General features: G+C 39.5%; 1 protein-coding gene across 1 annotated transcript in view; it reads left to right on the top strand.

Annotated features, from left to right (window-relative positions):
• The window catches only part of LOC100357744 (solute carrier organic anion transporter family member 6A1), a 142,525-nt gene that overhangs the window by 123,178 nt on the left and 312 nt on the right, over positions 1–19,035 (top strand). The gene's annotated exons all lie outside the window — the stretch shown is intronic.

Here is a 19,035-nt window from a genome sequence, read left to right as displayed (position 1 = left end):
GGGATTACAACATGACTTTCAACCTACTAGTTCACCTTAAATTGATACTATACAACCTGACTAATCTCAGATTACAATAATATATTTCCATTTACTCTTTTATCATCACATTTTACATCAACCCCACAACACATTTTTAGTTCTTCAAAATATCCATGGAAAATGTGTTTTATAAAAAAGTTGTTTATGGGTTTCAATGATTTTTGTACCCAAATAAACTTATTTTTAAATTCCATTTTCCAAGAGGGGACCTATATCCTGCCTTAGCCATTTTTTTTGAAAATACATCATTAAAAAAGTTTTATGGGGCAGGAATTTGGAATAGTGTTAAGATAGAATGCGGCGCCGGCACACCGGGTTCTAGTCCCGGTCGGGGCACCGGATTCTGTCCCGGTTGCCCCTCTTCCAGGCCAGCCCTCTGCCTGTGGCCAGGGAGTGCAGTGGAGGATGGCCCAGGTGCTTGGGCCCTGCACCCCATGGGAGACCAGGAAAAGCACCTGGCTCCTGGCTCCTGCCATCGGATCAGCGCGGTGTGCCGGCCGCAGCGCGCCGGCCGCGGCGGCCATTGGAGGGTGAACCAACGGCAAAGGAAGACCTTTCTCTCTGTCTCTCTCTCTCTCACTGTCCACTCTGCCTGTCAAAAAAAAAAAAAAAAAAAAAAAAAGAAGATAGAATGTGGAATGACTGCATTCTACATAGGAGTGTTTGGGTTCAAGTCCTGGCTCCACTCCTGATTCCAGCTTCCTACTAATGTGCACCCTGGGAGGCAGCAAGTGAAGGCTCAAATAGCTGGGTCCCTGCCATCCACATGGGAGATCTAAATTGAATTCTTAGCTACCAGCCCAGCTACTGTAGACACTGGGGTAGTAAATCAGTGGATAGGACCTCACGGTCTGTTTGTCTCTCAAATAAAAATAAATAAATAAATAAAATTCAAAACATGACATCATGGGCAAGGGAGGGAACTACTGTGCTAATAATAAAGTTTGTCAGCATATACATTTCTGTCTGTTTTAATTTCCTTTCAACATGAAAAATCCCCCTCAATATTTGCTTGTTTCTTTTTTTGAGATTGTATTTATGCATTTGAAAGGCAGAATTACACACCATACACACACACACACACACGCACACGGGGGAGTGGGGAGAGAGGAGAGAGATCTTCTATCTGCTGGTTCAATCCCCAAATCACCACAATGGCCAGGGCTGAGCCAGGTAAAAGCGAGGAGCCAGGAGTTTCTTCTAGGTTTCCCATGTGGGTAGCAGGGGCCCAAGTACTTGGGCCATCTCACAGTGCTTTTCCAGGAACATTGAGCAGGGAGCTGGAGTGGAAGTGGAGCAGCCAGAACTTCAATAAGCACTCATGGGATGCTGGCGCTGCAGGCAGCCCCTTAACTCGCTATGCCATAGCACAGCCCCCACCCCACACCCCATCTACACAACATTTCTTATAGTACATGTGTGTTAATAATGAAAGTTCTCAAATTTTATCTATTTGAAATTGTCTTGGTGTCACTTTTCTAAATGTTATTGTCACTGGATACAGAATTCAAGGGAGCAGGCTCTCAAAACCTTTTATTTGTGCTTTAAAGCTATCTTTCCATTTTCTTCTTGCTTGCATTATTTCTTAAGAAGATTTAGAAATCACTCTTCTGACTCCCTTTTAAAACCTTTTTTTCCAATTGGAAGAAATTGTTTTATCTTTATCCCTTCTTTGCAGGAATTTCACCATGTTTAAGCCATTCTTATTATTCTTGCATAAATCTTACTAGAACACACTATTTTATTTTAAATATATTGAGAACTTGGTTTACTTACATTTTGTTGAGGATTCTTCAACTATGCTTTTAATTGAGATTGGTCTATAATTTTCTTGTTGTGCACTGACCTTTCTTGGTTTTGGTATAGAGAATATACTAGCCTTATAAAACAAATTTTTCATCATGAAATTTATGAAAAGAATAAGTCCTTCTGACACAAACCTTTATTTAAAAAAAAATCAGAGTGTTTCTGAAATTCACCATCACTCCATCAGACATTTTTCTATTTAATTATTCATTCTTCCCTCGTTTCTTCCTAATCCATTTCTTAGAACATTTATTTATAAGACACTTTCCTGCTTACTTCCTGTTAGGTGTAGGTACTTTATGCTTTCAAGGATATGTTTTGTCATCTAAATATTTTACTCCTGGGAAAAAGGGACACTGTTTTATTCTTCTGAATACTCTTTCAAGTACATACATATTTTGCTCTATAAATAGTTATAAATGAATTATGAAAACAAACTTATTTTGCAGAATGTTTAATATTTATTTTACTTTGTTTGCCTCCTGCTAATATTATTATTTTATTTTTCTATAAATGTACTTCACAATATTTTTTATTTTTAAAAGCACAGAATTTTAGTACAGAGAAATATTTTTCAAGGAAAAAGAAGCTATAGAACAACCTAGGAAAACAGGATTTTCTTGTTCTAGAAACTGATATTGAAATAACTATGGCAGTGGAAAATTGAATTCATTTATCTCCTTCTTTGGTGCTAAGAAAAAAAAGAAAGATTTACTGTGTTCCTTCAGTCCTATGAATTGATAATGGAAACTTATCAATTCATTTACCTTTCAAAAATATTAATTTATATAAAAGTCATTGCGCTAAAAAATAAGCAGGTATTCAGAAGTTTATAAATGTTTTTCATATTATATTATGGTAAACAGAAAATTGGCCACTCAATGATGCCCATGTCTAATATCCAGAGCCTATGAATATGTTATGTTACACAGCAATGAGAATTAGGATGCACATGAAGGATAGTTCTAATCAGTTGATCTTAAAATAGGAAGATTGTTTAGGGTAATCACAAGAGTCCTTCAATATAGAAGAAGGAAGCAGAAGAGTCAATATCAGAGTGATGTGATGTAAGATTAAATAAAGTCACCATTTCTGGCTTTGTAGATGGAAGGAGGCCATTATCCATGTCATATGAACACCCCAATTTTAGTTACAGGAGACTCATTTTGGATTTCTGATCCCCAGAACTGTTGAGAGGAAGTTTGTGTTCTTTCACATCACTGATTTGTGGTCATTTGTTAAGTCAGCAAAAAGAAAGTAATACAGCTATGATATTAGTTCTCCAAAACTTGTAGGAATGGCACTGTCACAGAGCTAATATTCACCAAGCATCCTATTCACCCCTTCCATTGACATTTCTGGACAAAGAAATGTGAACAACAGTGAACTGAGTTATTCTCAGGTTCTGTTTTCCTGCTACTGTGTGTGTAATGGCTCAAGGGGAATGACCACAGTCAACCTGGGCCCCTCAGTGAGTAAGTACAGTACAGCAAACACCCTCAAACCCTCACAGCACGTTGTGCAGCTACAAATATTGTATTATGTTAACACACCATAATTAAGGACAATATGTTATGGTAATGTGACATGACATAGATTGTCTGTTTTTAAAAATGCAGACACCAAGTTATACCTCAGCAAAGATGCTTCTATCAGGAATTACATTTTTCTAACTCCTAGAGATCTGACTTAGAGGGCTTAAAAACACAGACTAACACTCCACTAAGACTAACACTCCACTAAGACTAACACTCCACTAAGACTAACACTCCACTGAGACTGTGACAACCCTTTTGCACTTGCAGCAATACAGATTTGCAACCCTAACTTCTGCTGTCTGGCTGGGTCTATAAGAGATTAATATGCTTTTTTATAGGAAGGATCAGTAGAATAGCATGAAACTTTATAAATGAAAAATAGTGGTTTTATTTTTGCCTAGAGGTAACCCCATCTCCTCAAGGAAGTGCCCAGGGCAGAGTGCACAGCATTGTCAGGCAAGGGGCCAATATTTTTCTTAAGTTATAGCCTCTCATAGGCCTAAACAAACACTTCTTTGACACTCTAGACTTACCTGCCAAAGAACAAAAAGTTAGGATTTTATTTCAGCCCAGGGGTTTTTCAAGGCATGTTTTTGCACTTTGGCCAAATCCATTGTGAAAACTTAATTTGAATCTATTACATAAATGAGACAAAGATAACCTCCTCAGTCCTTTGTTTCTTCACAAGATCTACAGCTCATGGGCTCAAACTCCCACCAGCAGCAAAGTCAAGTTTTCACACATCTCATTGTTTTGAACATATCCCAAACAAACTGAATTTTAGCCATTCAGAGCCTGCTGTTTTGCATCTATTAGGATAAACTATGCCCAATATCTGTTATGCTCATATACAATAAACGCTGCAGCTATGAAGACCCCATGGCTGCCGCCTTCTGCAGGCTCCCCCAGCAGCTGAGTAATACCATCTTTTTTTTTTTTTTTTTTTTTTTTTGACAGGCAGAGTGGAAAGTGAGAGAGAGAGACAGAGAGAAAGGTCTTCCTTTGCCGTTGGTTCACCCTCCAATGGCAGCCGCGGCCGGTGCGCTGCAGCCGGCGCACTGCGCTGATCCGATGGCAGGAGCCAGGAGCCAGGTGCTTTTCCTGGTCTCCCATGGGGTGCAGGGCCCAAGCACCTGGGCCATCCTCCACTGCACTCCCTGGCCACAGCAGAGGGCTGGCCTGGAAGAGGGGCAACCGGGACAGAATCCGGCGCCCCGACCGGGACTAGAACCTGGTGTGCCGGCGCTGCTAGGCGGAGGATTAGCCTATTGAGCCGCGGCGCCGGCTGAGTAATACCATCTTGACATGTAACACTCCTCCATGATCCCCTTGCTCTCTGAGTGCCCTTGCCCTCCACTTCAGAGTAGCTTTCTCACCGCCCTGCTCTCAAGTGTGGCAGCCTCTGCAGGATGTCACGCTGAGGGGGACTTTCCCCAAAGGAAAGCCTGTCCAAGCAAAGTTCATCTAAATGAACCCATGAAGGCTCATGTTGTGCCTTCTTCCTTAAAAGTCGGCCTTGAATCTCTCAAACTCAAAACAGAATTTTATAGAACCTCTGATTTTATCTGTCATTACTTAGCCTGATGAAATGTTAACTGCCAAAAGTATCTCTAGGAACAGAGGGAATTTATTAGTTTAATGAGACTACTTAACATTATCAACTTGGAGTATAGTGAATAATCACTGCCCCCCATGCACACCAAAAAACAAAAATCAAAGAACAAACAAAAAAACCCATGATTTTACTTTAACATAGTTAGACACCATTCAGGGATATTTGTTTTTTGGCAAAAGGTTAAGCTGATTGATAAAAGATTATCCTGACTTAGAATAATTATATTAGCAGAAATATAACTAAGATTGTATAATGTGTAACTACTGTACCGTAAGCACAGCGTAACGCAATGACTTAGACCACAGACTTTGTCTCTGAGAGATCAGGGTTCGAATTCCAGTTTTGTCACTTACTTATATGGCTTTGGCCAATTTATCTAACTTCTTTCAGACAGTTTCCTATGAACTGATAAAAGGAAATTAAAAGATAAATTTATGTTTGTGCAACATTCCTAAAATTCATGCTTATGATGGATCTCCAAAAAGTTCATACATATTGTCAAAAACCTATGCATGGATTTAAAAATATTTGGCAACAAAATAAGGTTATCTTTTAATTCCATTTTTCATGAATTTTTTCAAGTTCCAAGTTATAATAGTGAAGGACCTAGTAGGCCATGGGACTGCCGTTTTATTTTTTCATAAAGATGATGGAAACATTTAAAGATTTTGTGAAAGATCTAAATTTTTCAAATCATAATTTTTAAAATTTTGGTCTTATTACAGAAAATTTGCAACAATAGTATAAGGAAATTCTATATGCCCTCTACTCAGACTTTCCGGTTATTTATATTGTGCCACATTTATGGTTATGTATTATTTTGTAGAGATCTATTTATTTAATTGAAGGAGAGAGTAAGAGAGAGAGAGAGAGAGAAATATCTTGGCCATCTGCTGCTTCACTTGCTAATTGCCCTCAGCAGCCAGGGCTGATCCAGGCCAAAGCTGGGAGCCCAGAACTCCATCTGGGTCTCCTACCTGGATGGGGGAATTGGGAGGAGCCATCTTCTGCCGGATTCCCATGAGCATTAGCAGGGAGCTGGATTGGATGCAGAGCACCTGGGACGCCAGCATTGAGACAGCAGCACAGCTTGCTGTGTTACAATGTTGGCCCTTGGTTTCATATTCTTTATCAATATATTACATAATATACTGATGGAAGTCCACATTTGAAACTGTGCACCTTTTTACTTGAAAACTTCAATATGTATTTTCTAATAAGATGAACATTTGTTACACAGTAATAACATATTCATCAAAAATCAGAAATTTAACAGTACCATTCTATGTAATCTACAATGTGCAAACCTTGACTAATTATTTCCAGTAATACAGGTTAGTTATTTTACAGGATTTCTCTTAATTTTAATTTAATAATTCCTCATAATTAGATTTACACTATACACCTTTGAAAAGAATACCAGTGACATTATATCCTTTCCAGTGCATCATATCAAGACTTACCAGTGACAGTCTTTGTCAGTATTGTTATGTTCATTTTGACCACCTGATTAAGATCTCCATAGTTTTCTCCATTGTTGTTATTTTTGATTCTTTGTAATTAAAGTATAATATGTGAGGGATTATTTTGTGATATTATAATATCCTGTGCCTCATCAGCCTTTCATTCACTAGTTTTAGCATCTTCTATGGCCATCATTCTTTCTGTGTCATTAATGAGTATCCTATTATAAGGAAAGGCTTTTCCTTCTCCTCCATTATTTATTCATTTGTGTGTATGTTAATATTTTTCTTTATAGTCATCATTTTTATGCAAATGCTTAAACTTTTCATGTTTTAAAACAATGACTTTGAATGCTATGTGAAAAATAAATTGTAGAACTGAAGCAGAAGCATAGGGAACTCCCCCTCCTGGACCCGCTCTGACCCCACCAGGAGCCTACAGCAGGTGCTTAGACAGGATACAAGGAGCATGATGAATTTAATGACAGTGAAGACAGAGCAAAACAGATGGCTATAGGACATATTATGGAACTGGAAGAAAACATAATTGTTGGGATATGGCATATTAGTCAGGGATCTCCAGAGAAACGTGTGTGTATGTGTGTGTGTGTGTGTGTGTATTTGAAGGTACCGGCTTTCACATTATAGAGGCTGGCAAGTTCAAAATCTACAGGGTGGTGGCAGCTGGAGATCCTGAAGAACTGATGTCCAGCTTGAGTGTGTGAAAGTTATCTGCTGGAGAATTCACTCTTGCACAAGGGAAGCAGTCTTTCTGTTCTTTTCAGGCCCCCAGGTGCTTGAATAAGGCCCACCTATATCAGGAAAGGCAATCTTCCTTACCCAGTCTAATAATTAAAGCATTAGTCTTATCCAGAGAAACTCTCATGGACACACCAGAATACTGTTTGTCTAAGTTTCTGGGTGCCTGTAGCCCAATCAAGTTGATCCATGTCAGTAATAGTAATCATCACATGAGATAAGAGGGAAAATGAGCAGTGAAGGTTTTTTATTCAGGTTTCTGCCTTTGCTGCAACCATGTACTGAGATGAGCATATTAAAGGCTTTGCCAATCAATGTGATTGTGATATAGCTGCATGGAAGATTTTTTTTCCTTATTTGAAGGGGAAATATAAAGAATGTGTCATTTTAAAATATAGTACCCAATGAATATTAATAATATCCTCATGATTTTAATTAATTTTTATTTGTTCTGAAGGAAGAATGTCTGCAGCACCTGGGGGTGGGGCCAGGCCAAAGCCAGGAGTCTGGAACTCAATCTGATTTTCCCAAGTAGGTGGCAGGGACCTAACTACTTGGGCCATTCCTTGTTTTGCTTCCTAGGGTGCACATTAGCAAGAAGCTGGAATCAGAAGCAGACCTGGAACTCAAACCCAGTCACTCTGATATGGGATGCAGGCTTCCCAAAGCAGTGTCTTAACTGTTGAGCCAAACATTTGCCTCCTCTTCAGGATTTTTTTAATTGGGTTTATGGCTCTTCAGACCTAATGTTTATACCTGTAATTAAAGAATATATGCTGAGCATTCTTCTCTAAGAGTTTTAGTTTATGGGCCAAGTTCATTTGCCTATTCTGTACTCCTTACTTCACACTCTTCTGGGAGGCTCATTCTGTCAAACTCTAAGGATCTGATTAAAAGAAAAAAAAAAAAAGAGAAGTATCTGAAAGTGTTCTTTCACCTGAAGGAATGTTTATTCTTTCTCTTTCTTTGATAATCATGTTTAGAACGAGAACACTTAGCAAGGAGTCCTTGAGTTTTGATGTACTTTGTGAAATTTCAAGAAACCCATGTGAGATAGAGAAAAGTTCAGTATCAAAAGACTGATGCTGAGCATTAGGCCTTAACTTTTGCAGGTAAGAAGGACTGCATAACGCTTCAAAGGCATGATAACAGATACAGACCTGTTTTGTAAAAAACAATAAATAAATACATTAAAAGTTTTATATACAACCTCAGGTATTTCTGACTTTTCAAATGCTTCTGTGGACCTTGGTTATATTAATCCATTAGAGGAAAGGGGATGAATTGCTATGGGTCCAGCTTCCGAGGGCCTCACTGCAAGGAAGCCTGGGTAGTAAGTGACAGCAGTTGCAAGAACCTGCTAGATCACATTACTTTTGGAGTGGGCTGTTCATAGGAATTGAACATTATTGGTAGAGAAACACATTGAGTGCCAATCCTTGATGTGCAGGGAGGAAAATGACCTTTCTCTCCTCACTAAAAGTAATTTTGCTGATTAATGGTATAGTTATAAAAAGCAATATTTCTTGAAAGGTCAATCTATCTTGTCCCCTGTGCACCATAAACTTCATAACTCCCCCCCCCCCAAAATCTGCGTGCCTTTGAACAGTTCCAGCAGAGAGAAGAGATCTATAGAGCAAGTTCTTTTAACATCATTGCTGTTTTTCCTCTTCCCCTAGTCTAAGTTGTCATATTTATCACCTATCCCAAATGTAAGTCATTCTTCCTTGTTTGGTAATAGAAATCTAGATTGCTAAATGCCCACACAATTGCTTGGAATAAAGACTTTCACTAGAGACCTTCTTTTATCCAGATGTAATTGGTTTCTGGCCTTTGGAATATAAGCAAATGTGGTATTGGCAACTTCCCAGATGTGTCCTTCTTCATCCTTTTCCTTATTCCTGTTGGTGAAGTTCAGATATGATAGTAGAGGCCAAGAATCAATATGGCAAGTGGAAACTACAGAAGGTAGAGCAATAGGATAGTAGGAATATGAAGCTGACTCCTTGGACTAAAATACCACCACAAAATTATCATCTCTTGATATTAGTCATATTTTTATCGCTGTAACAAATATCTGATGAAAGAGACTTATGCAAGAAGGCTTATATCAATTCATTGTTTGGAGGATCATAGTCCCAAATTAGGTGAACCCATTGGTTTGGCATCTGATAAAGGCAGTAGAATAGAATAAGTGCAGGAAAATGTTCACATGGTGAGCCAAGAAGAGACACAGGAGCATGCTCATTCTCCATGGCCATGAGTCTTTAGAAAATCCCCATGATTCCAATTGGACTCTACCCTAGCATTTAATCCAATTTAATTGATTCCCTCCAAACTCCACTTTCAAACATCATGATTGTATTAAGTTCGATCATTAATTCATTAGCCGTTGACATTAACCTATTAAGCATTAACATAAGACTTTGGGACCAAGCCCTAACACATGGAACTTTGGGGTAGAGACTAATACCTAAACTATAGCAACATCTTGAAAGTTAAATACACTTAGATATTGTGTTTCAGATACTATAATTTTCTTTCTTTTTCTTTTCTGTAACTCTCAGAATAATCTATTAAAACTCCCTAAAAGGCTGTACACTCGCAAATCCAGTATCACACATGAACTATGTCTTTAAATCATGAATTAAATCGTCACTTATCTGTTTCAAAGCCTCCAAATATTCCTGTTTCATTAAGGGAAGAAAAGTACATATTGTCTTGGTTTACAAATCCCTTCAGGTTTATGCATGTGTAACTCTTTTTAATGTTCCCATCCAGATCTCAGCGTAAATGTTATTTCCATAGAGAGGCATTTCCTTACCACCTGTGCTGTTCTGCTTTTTGTTACTATAATGAAATACCCAAAGCAGGTTAAATTTATAAATAAAGGGGGTTTACTTTGGCTCATGGTTCTGGTTCATGGTTGAAGGGTTGCATCTGGTAATGGTGCTCTTGCTGGCAGAGTCCCAGTGTGGCACAGGGTTTTGTCTAAGTCTATGCCTCACAGAGTCAATAAGATTCAATTATGGGAAATTCCACTCAAATGACCTAATCCAATATTATCATTTCCTAAAGGCTCCACATCAAAACTTCACATTATTTTCACTCTCTCAGTACCATTAATGTAAGACTTGGGGACTAAACCATTTTGTTGGGGATTGGAGGAGGGATAAATATCCAAACTAAAGCTAAAGCAATCATCTGGTCTATTTCTACTGTGCTCACCTAGTTTGGTTATCTGCATAACACATAATATCTTCAGATACTTTTGTTTTTAACATTGTGAATTTCTACTTCTGCACAAGAATATAACAAGGACTTGCTTGTTTTATCCTCTGCTGTATACCAAGTCATTAATAAAACAATTTTCTTATGGTAGATGCCTAATCAATACTTTATGGGTATCTGAAAAAACTGAATGAAGTCCTTCCCATGTGCCAGATACTCTAAGTACTGAATTAACTAATTTAGTTGTCGTACCACAGTCATATGCCATAGCTACTACTCTCTCTATATTATAGAAGAATTAAAAGTGAAGTAGGGGCTGATGATGTGGTGTAGTGGGTAAAGCCGCTACCTACAGTGCAGGCATCCCATATGCATGTCAGTTCAAGTCCCAGCTCCTCCACTTCTGATCCAGTGCTCTGCCATGACCTGGGAAAGCAGTAGAAGATGGCCCAAGTCCTTGGGCCTCTGCACCTGTGTGAGAGACCCGGAAGAAGCTCCTGGCTCCTGGTTTCGGATTGGCACAGCTCTGGCCACTGAGGCCAATTGGGGAGTGAACCAGCAGATGGAAGACCCTTCTCTCTCTCTCTCTGTCTCTCCTTCTCTCTGTGTGTAACTCTGTCTTTCAAATAAATAAATAAATCTTAAAAAAAGTGAAGTAACTTGAACAATGTCACAAAGCCAGTAAATGTCAAAGTATCAATAGTTATAGTTGCATTAAGATATTTCCAGATAGATGGTGCTAAGTTTGCATTCCTACTAAATTCTGTCATACTTGAAAAAATCAGTTTAATTGAAGTACAATTTACACACAAGGCTCATCAGTGTTAAAGAAATAATGTGGTGAACTTTGACAAGAGTACATGGTTACGAATCATCACCACAATTGTGATATAGAACATATCCAACATGCCCCAAATCTGCTCATGGATCTTTTCCACACACCTGTCTCTAGACAACTATTCATTTGCTTCCTGTCTCCTTCACGTTTTTACAATTGATGTGTTTTGTTGTTATCCTTTCCTATTAATTCTCAACTTCACACTTTCCAAGTTTTGTGAAGTCCTCAGAATCTAATCAAATATGCTTGTATACTAATGGACTGGACTCCTAATTCTTAAGGTTTTATCCACTCTAGAGGTATTTTTTTACTCATTAGCTTTATTTATTTATTTATTGCTGTTGGCAGGTCTGCTTTTGCATCAAGAACCCTTTCTAATATATTACCTTATTTATACCCTTTGGTTAATGCTAAACATCTTATTAGATATAAGCTATTTTACATTACCAGATGGATAAGAAAGTCAGGTTCTCTGAAATATGAAGACAAATAGATTATTTACTTGAGAAGGAGAGTTTGCTTTTAGTCATTGTATTCGAATAAATTGTGTAAGACAACCAACAAACACCTGAGTAATGATTCTGACTAGAATGGAACATAGTCCATTCATTTGCCTGGCCAAGGCCTGGAGGAACACATAAAGTTGATAGTAACAGCAGTAAAATCAGGGAGACAATTAAAAGTGGTCTAGTGAAAAAATAACAGCATCTCAGTTACAACTCTGACACTAAATAGATGTTTGAACACATTTCAACCACATTTATGTTTTTGTCAGCATTTTGTGAAAATAGTAAGTGATTACAGTCTTAACATCATTGAACTTGAGGTTTGGAATGGGTCCCAACGCTTGTTCAACTCAAATTTGTGTAACTTGAATGCCTCACACAGTACATTCCTAGTAACTGACCAGCTAGCTCCTCCTGTATTTAACTCCTGAGGTAACCTGTCTCATTTTGTATGGCACTACTTCAGAGGCTCTTAAAATCTGGTCTCAGGACCCCTTTATAATCCTAGAGCTTATTAAAGATCTTAATGAGCTTTTCTAATATAGGATTTGGTTATATATATTTACCACATTGAAAATTTTAATGAGTCATTTTAAGCATAATTTTTAATATATTTAGTTCACCTAAAATAACAATAACAAATCCATTATGTATTATTATAAATATTTTAAAATTAGTTATATTTTTGAAAATTATAGTTAAAAGAAAGAAATGAGTTACCTTAGTAAAAAACCTTTAATGTCTTGCTTAATAAAGGGTTCTCGTATGTTCTTTTTTGTGATACAAGATGTCTTGTAACTTATGGAAAATGCCACTGTACACTTTAAGAAATTCAGAGTCTAAAAGGCAAATAGTATCTTTAGACCCTTTGAAAAGGTCTTAATTGGACTTGAGGTTCCTGGATCACATTTTTTCAACCACTGTTCTATTTATAAAAGAATTTCCTTTATATTGAGCCTACATTTTCCTTCCATTACAAGGTACTTGTACCAATCTTAAGAACCATAAAAAATAACTCTTTGTTATAAATAGTGCTCAACTCAAATATGTTATGCCACCTATTGCATTATTTCTTCAGGATTAAACTTCATAATTCTTTGAACTAATTTTCATGTGAAAATTTTCTTTTCTTTTACCAATTTAGTTGTATGATCCATCAGCCTGCTTTTATTCATTACTGGTTCTCTTGGTACAACATTTAGTACTGAATGTAATTTGGGATGGTCTGAACAGCATACAGGGAAAATCTTAATCTGGATTTTATATTTTCATTAACATTCCATTAATACATGTATGTTTGACCCACATTTCAACTTCCTGATGTTTAGCCAAACCCTCTTATATCACCATTTTGATTTGATTTGTAAAATTTTCTTTAACCTATGTCAGTTTATTGGCTATGGATAATGACTTTAGCTTCTTTTGTTACATAAAACATTCCAGATATTAGTGACAGATACAGCGCTGCATGTTCATCAAAGTTTTATTTCCCTCCTGGACATGCAGGACAATTGCATGTCCAGTCCCTCTCACCTCTAGGCAGAGAGCCATGGACTAAGTTCTGATCAGTGTCCTCCGGGCAGAAGTGCCATGTGATCCATTTCAGTGCTGGTTAGGAACATCCAGTGCAAATATCTTCACACTTATCTGATTTACTTGTGGCAAGAAAAAAAGAGTTTCGAAATGTGAGATCCGTAAAATGAGAGAAAGTTGGATCCCTCAAAGGAGAACTTTTCAGGAAAGTCTCCTGTAGAGGAATATCCACATTAAACCTTCTATGAGATGGAAGTGAACATTTAAAAACTTTTATTCCATTAAGCTCATGGGGTTGTCCGACAGTCTAACACAATGCATGTGTTTAGCTTTCTTTCATTCCAGTTCTCTTTGTATGTTGACATTAATCTGTTATTCAAGCCCTGTTCTGCCATAATCATTCGATCAAAAGGGGCTGTGTCAACCATGGGAATAGTACCAACTGTGCTGTCATTTCCCCACATTTATCTAGTCACAAGGACAGAGGTAAGTTTTGCACATGCCATGGTGAAATGCAGACAAATGAGTAATTCTGGCACAGTGGGATAAGCTGGAAGATGTATTCCCATCTTTTTGATTATATGGAAGAATCTATGTAGAACTGAGATTTGTTCTTCCTTAAATGCTTGGTAGAATTCAACACTGAAGTCAACAGCCTGTGGTTTTCTCAGAATGGTTTTTAAATATAAATTTGATTTCTTTAGTAGATATGGGCTGATTTATGTGATCTTAAAAGATCTTTGTAAGGAACTTGGCCCATTTCATCCAAATTTTCAAATTTGTGGCCATTTTTAGTGATAAATGACTTTCAATCCTTTATTTTTAGTGATTTAGCCTTTATATTTTAAAATGTGTTCCTTGTCGGCCGGCGCCGCGGCTCACTAGGCTAATCCTCCGCCTAGCGGCGCCGGCACACCAGGTTCTAGTCCCGGTCGGGGCGCTGGATTCTGTCCCGGTTGCCCCTCTTCCAGGCCAGCTCTCTGCTGTGGCCAGGGAGTGCAGTGGAGGATGGCCCAGGTGCTTGGGCCCTGCACCCCATGGGAGACCAGGAAAAGCACCTGGCTCCTGGCTCCTGCCATCGGATCAGCGCGGTGCGCCGGCCACAGCGCGCCGGCCGCGGTGGCCATTGGAGGGTGAACCAACGGCAAAGGAAGACCTTTCTCTCTGTATCTCTCTCTCACTGTCCACTCTGCCTGTCAAAAAATAAAAAAAAATAAAAAAATAAATAAAATAAAATAAAATGTGTTCCTTGTCAGCAGTAAGCATTTCTTGCCCTTTGTATCAAACCTGATAAACTTTTTCTTTTAATGGAAATGTTTATAGTAACTCCATTTAATGAGATTATTAATATGCTTAGGTCTAAGTCCTAATCTTGCTAATGGTTTTCTTCTTATTCCATTCATTTTTTGTTCTCTTTGTTTTCTTTCATTTTCATGACTCTATCTCCTTCATGGACTATTTTATGTTGCTGCTACTTTAGAGGTTATTCTATGGTGTACAGTATAAATAATTATCATTTTCTACCTGGTATCACATTGTATCACATATGAGACATGTACAGTACATCACTTACTTTTATAATAGTATCCTATTTCTTTTTTTCCAGCTTTTTGTAGCATAGTAGACACTTTATGTACATCTTTTTTTTTCTTTCTTTCTTTTTTTTTTTTTTTTTTTTGACAGATATGAGTTAGACAGTGATAGAGAGAGACAGAGAGAAAGGTCTTCCTTCCATTGGTTCACTCCCCAGATGGCTGCCACAACCAGTGCTGTGCCAATCCGAAGCCAGGAGCCAGGTGCTTCTTCCTGGTCTCCCATGCGGGTGCAGGGATCCAAGCACTTGGGCCATCCTCCACTGCCTTCCCGGGCCACAGCAGAGAGCTGGACTGGAAGAGGAGCAACCAGGACTAGAACTGGCACCCATATGGGATGCCAGCGCCGCAGGCGGAAGATCAACGAAGTGAGCCACGATGCTGGCCCCTATACATACATCTTTTATAAACCCCACCACAATTATTTTTATTTACACAGTGAATTATCTTGCAAAAAGACAGAAATAATTAAAGGAAAATCTTATCTATCCAGGGAACATAATCTACATCTCCTCATTTCCAGCACTCTTACTTCCTTTACATAGATTAGTGCTTCTACCTTGTATCAATTTCCTTCTGCCTTAAGGACTTGTTTCCCTTGTGTAGCTGCTCAGGTGATGCATTGTTTCAGAGTTTCTGTTTTCTAATGTCTGAAAACTTCTTTATTTCACCTTAATTTTTGACACAAAGAGATGGGATGCCATTGTCCTTCTAGTTCATTTCAGTGATTCCTTCCCTGGACTGTAGTAGCTTCTTCACATCCGTGTGCTAAATGTACTCTGCTGAGCACTTGAGGGGACACACTGTATCTTCCCTCCTTTTCAGAACTCTGCTCTGCAAATTTTACTGTTTTGGGCTCCTTGCATTTCCAGCTCTAGCATTTCAGAGTGCCCTGCGTTTTCTGTGATCTGTGAATCCTACATCCTGCCCACTGTTCTGACTCCTTTTTTTTAAAACAACAACAACAACAACAACAACAACAACAAAACTCAAAGACATAAACTACTCACCTAGTTACTTCTTGTCTTTCGGGGTCACTACTCTTCCGTATCTGATACCTACTTCTTCAGGTGGAGGCTAAAGTTGTTTTCTGTTCTATCACCTGAACTGGAAGTCAAAATCTTCCCAGTGGCTGTGATTTCAATGCGAGTCTTTTTTTCCCCTCTTTGTCCATGTTGTATACTTTAAAAAATTGTTGTGGAGCTGGTATTGTGGCACAATGGGTTAAACCACTTCTTACAATGTCAGCATCCTGTATGGGTGCTGGTTGGAATCCTGGAACAGCCAGGATGCCACTTCCTGCCTAGTTCTCCCAGGTGTGCTTGGGAAAGCAGCAGAAGATGGCCTGAGTACTTGAAGACCAGGATGGAGTTCTGGTCTCCTGGCTTTGGCCTGACCCAGCCCCTGGTCATTGTGACCATTTGGGAAGTGAATCAGAGGCTGAAAGATATCTCTCTCCCTCTCTATAACTCTGCCTTTCAAATAAATAAATAAATCGTTTAAAAATTTTTGTAACAAATTATTAAGCCAAAGATCATAAGAATTAAAAGCTTGCAGGAGTAAGAGTTTATAACTTTAATTTCTTATAATACTTTAGTAAATTGTCATAAGCTGGAGTGTGGGGATCTTTGTGCTTTTTTCCCTCCAATCAAACAGAAGATAGTTGGAGCACACATTTGGTGCAGTGGTTAAGATGCCCATGTCTCATAGTGGAGGGCCTAGGTTCAAGTTGCAGCTCCGTCTCTGATTCCAGCTGCTGATGCACACCCTTGGAGCCAGCATGGGATGTCTCGAGTATTTTGACCTGTTCCACCCACATGGGAGAACCAGACTGTGATCCCAGCTCACTCTTGGCTTTAACCCAGGCCAGTCTTGGCTGTTGTGGGCATTTGTGGAGTTAAACAGCAGACTGAAGATCTCTCTCTGCCTTGCAAACAAGTAAATAAGTACTCTGCAAAGCACAGATGGTTGATTCCGTGCAATTCTCTGTTTACAAGCCTCTTTGGTGAGATAGGAAATCTTGTCCTTGTTATTTAGGAGCATATTCTGAGAACTTGCACAAGTAATTATAAAGTAGAAATGTAACATGTTTTTAAAATTTATGTCTACTGCCTAGAATCACATTCACCAAAGCTCTTAATAGTATGTGTAACTGGGGCCGGCGCTGTGGCATAGTGGGTGGAGCTGCTGCCTGCAGTACCAGCATCCCATCTGGGCGCCAGTTCGAGTCCTGGCTGCTCCTCTTCTGATCAAGCTCTCTGCTGTGGCCTGAGAAAGCAGTGGAGAATGGCTCAGGTCCTTGGGCCCCTGCACCCACGTGGGAGACCCGGAGGAGGTCCATGGCTCTTGGTTTCGGATTGGCACAGCTCTGGCTGTTGCGGCCAACTAGGTAGTGAACCAGCAGATGGAAGACTTCTCTCTCTCTCTGCCTCTCCTTCTCTCTCTGTGTAACTCTGACTTTCAAGAAAAATAAATAAATCTTTAAAAAGTAGTATGTGTAACTAAACTATTTTACAATTTAATAGCAGTTTATTAGCTCCCTCAACTTCATACACTTTTCCAAGTCCCTGTAAACTGAATAAAGGTTACTATAAAAATGCATGAAAATCCCTTATTTACCTCTCTCAACTTATCCGTGATTGGCCTTTTCCCTGCCTGTGTGCATTGCTTTTGCATGGATTCAACATCAAAATTCCTGCAAGCCAGTGACTGGGACAAATGACATCTTGATGTGCTTTACAGTTCTACAAATCTAAATGTTAATGACCTTCATCATCCCACTACTTCAGGTTAGTAAACTGTGGTTGTGGTTGACTATGAAGTGTCGCAGGGTGGTGAGCTCTCTGTTCAGTGAAGATGGCATTTCATCACGATTCTGACACTGCCTTATGTATTCCCTATGGAATGGATGCAAGTCAGAGGCAGCTAGGAAGGAGGGGCTGAGGTGACTAGCTCCTCCCTGAAGCCTCACTTGTGCTGCAACCTGCCGCAGTGCCCAAACCCACCCCCCTTCCTATACAGTGGAAAACCACAGCTTCCAAAAAACCACCATTTGGAATATGTGCTTGCCCCCTAATAATCATTGTGGCTACTGGTCACAACCCTGTGAGGATCTTTAGTTAATTATAAAGTCATTATAATAAAGGCCGGCGCCGTGGCTCAATAGGCTAATCCTCCGCCTTGCGGTGCCGGCACACCAGGTTCTAGTCCCAGTTGCCCCTCTTCCAGGCCAGCTCTCTGCTGTGGCCAGGGAGTGCAGTGGAGGATGGCCCAAGTGCTTAGGCCCTGTACCCCATGGGAGACCAGGAGAAGCACCTGGCTCCTGCCTTCGGAACAACGCAGTGCGCCGGCCACAGCGCGCCGGCCGCAGCGGCCATTGGAGGGTGAACCAACGGCAAAGGAAGACCTTTCTCTCTGTCTCTCTCTGTCCACTCTGCCTGTCAAAAAAAAAAAGTCATTATAATAAAATAACTATGGTTGAAAATCCTGACTTCATCATGCATCAGACACCATGTCAGATCATATAGAGGGAAGGACCTGGACCTCATTTAGTGAAGCCATTTCTTGAACAGACTCATACACCCTCTTGGATGTGTATTTTCACCTTGAGTGCAGATAAATCTTGTTCCTTTGCTGAACGTTACCTACCTTTCATCCTTAAATCCTTTCTTGCAGCAGAAACAAGAATCTGGATCAGCTGCCCTTCAATATCAGTTGTAAGTCAATGAGGAGGAAGCCGAAGCAAGAACTGGAGGCCCAGCCAGAGGCTGGTGAGTCTTTCTCCCAACTGTTGACTCTTTTTCACTCGAGTGTCTTAGTTCCATCTGCCTTTCTCTCCTTTGCTCCATGCCAACCCACCACAGACCAACTCCTCTTAACCCAATCATGTCTGCCCCCTCCAGCAACTGCTGGAGATGGGGAGACTGAATTCTGACACCAAGCAGATCAGACACTTGTAGGTTCTTCATGGAGAAGGTTTGTAACAGTAGCTGGCATTGCTCCCATTGCTTCCAGGCCATGAAGTACCCAAAGTCTTCCTTGTTTCTCTTGCCATCTAGCCATGGACTTTATGTACTGCCTCTTTCATTTATGCCTTGTAATTCAGAATTTTT

The sequence above is a fragment of the Oryctolagus cuniculus genome, chromosome 14 (genome assembly GCF_051225735.1).
Source record: "Oryctolagus cuniculus isolate XC-2025 breed Fujian yellow rabbit chromosome 14, ASM5122573v1, whole genome shotgun sequence".
Lineage (NCBI taxonomy): Eukaryota > Metazoa > Chordata > Mammalia > Lagomorpha > Leporidae > Oryctolagus > Oryctolagus cuniculus.
The sequence above is the reverse complement of the archived record's forward strand: the minus strand, read 5'-3'. Positions and strand labels throughout refer to the sequence as shown.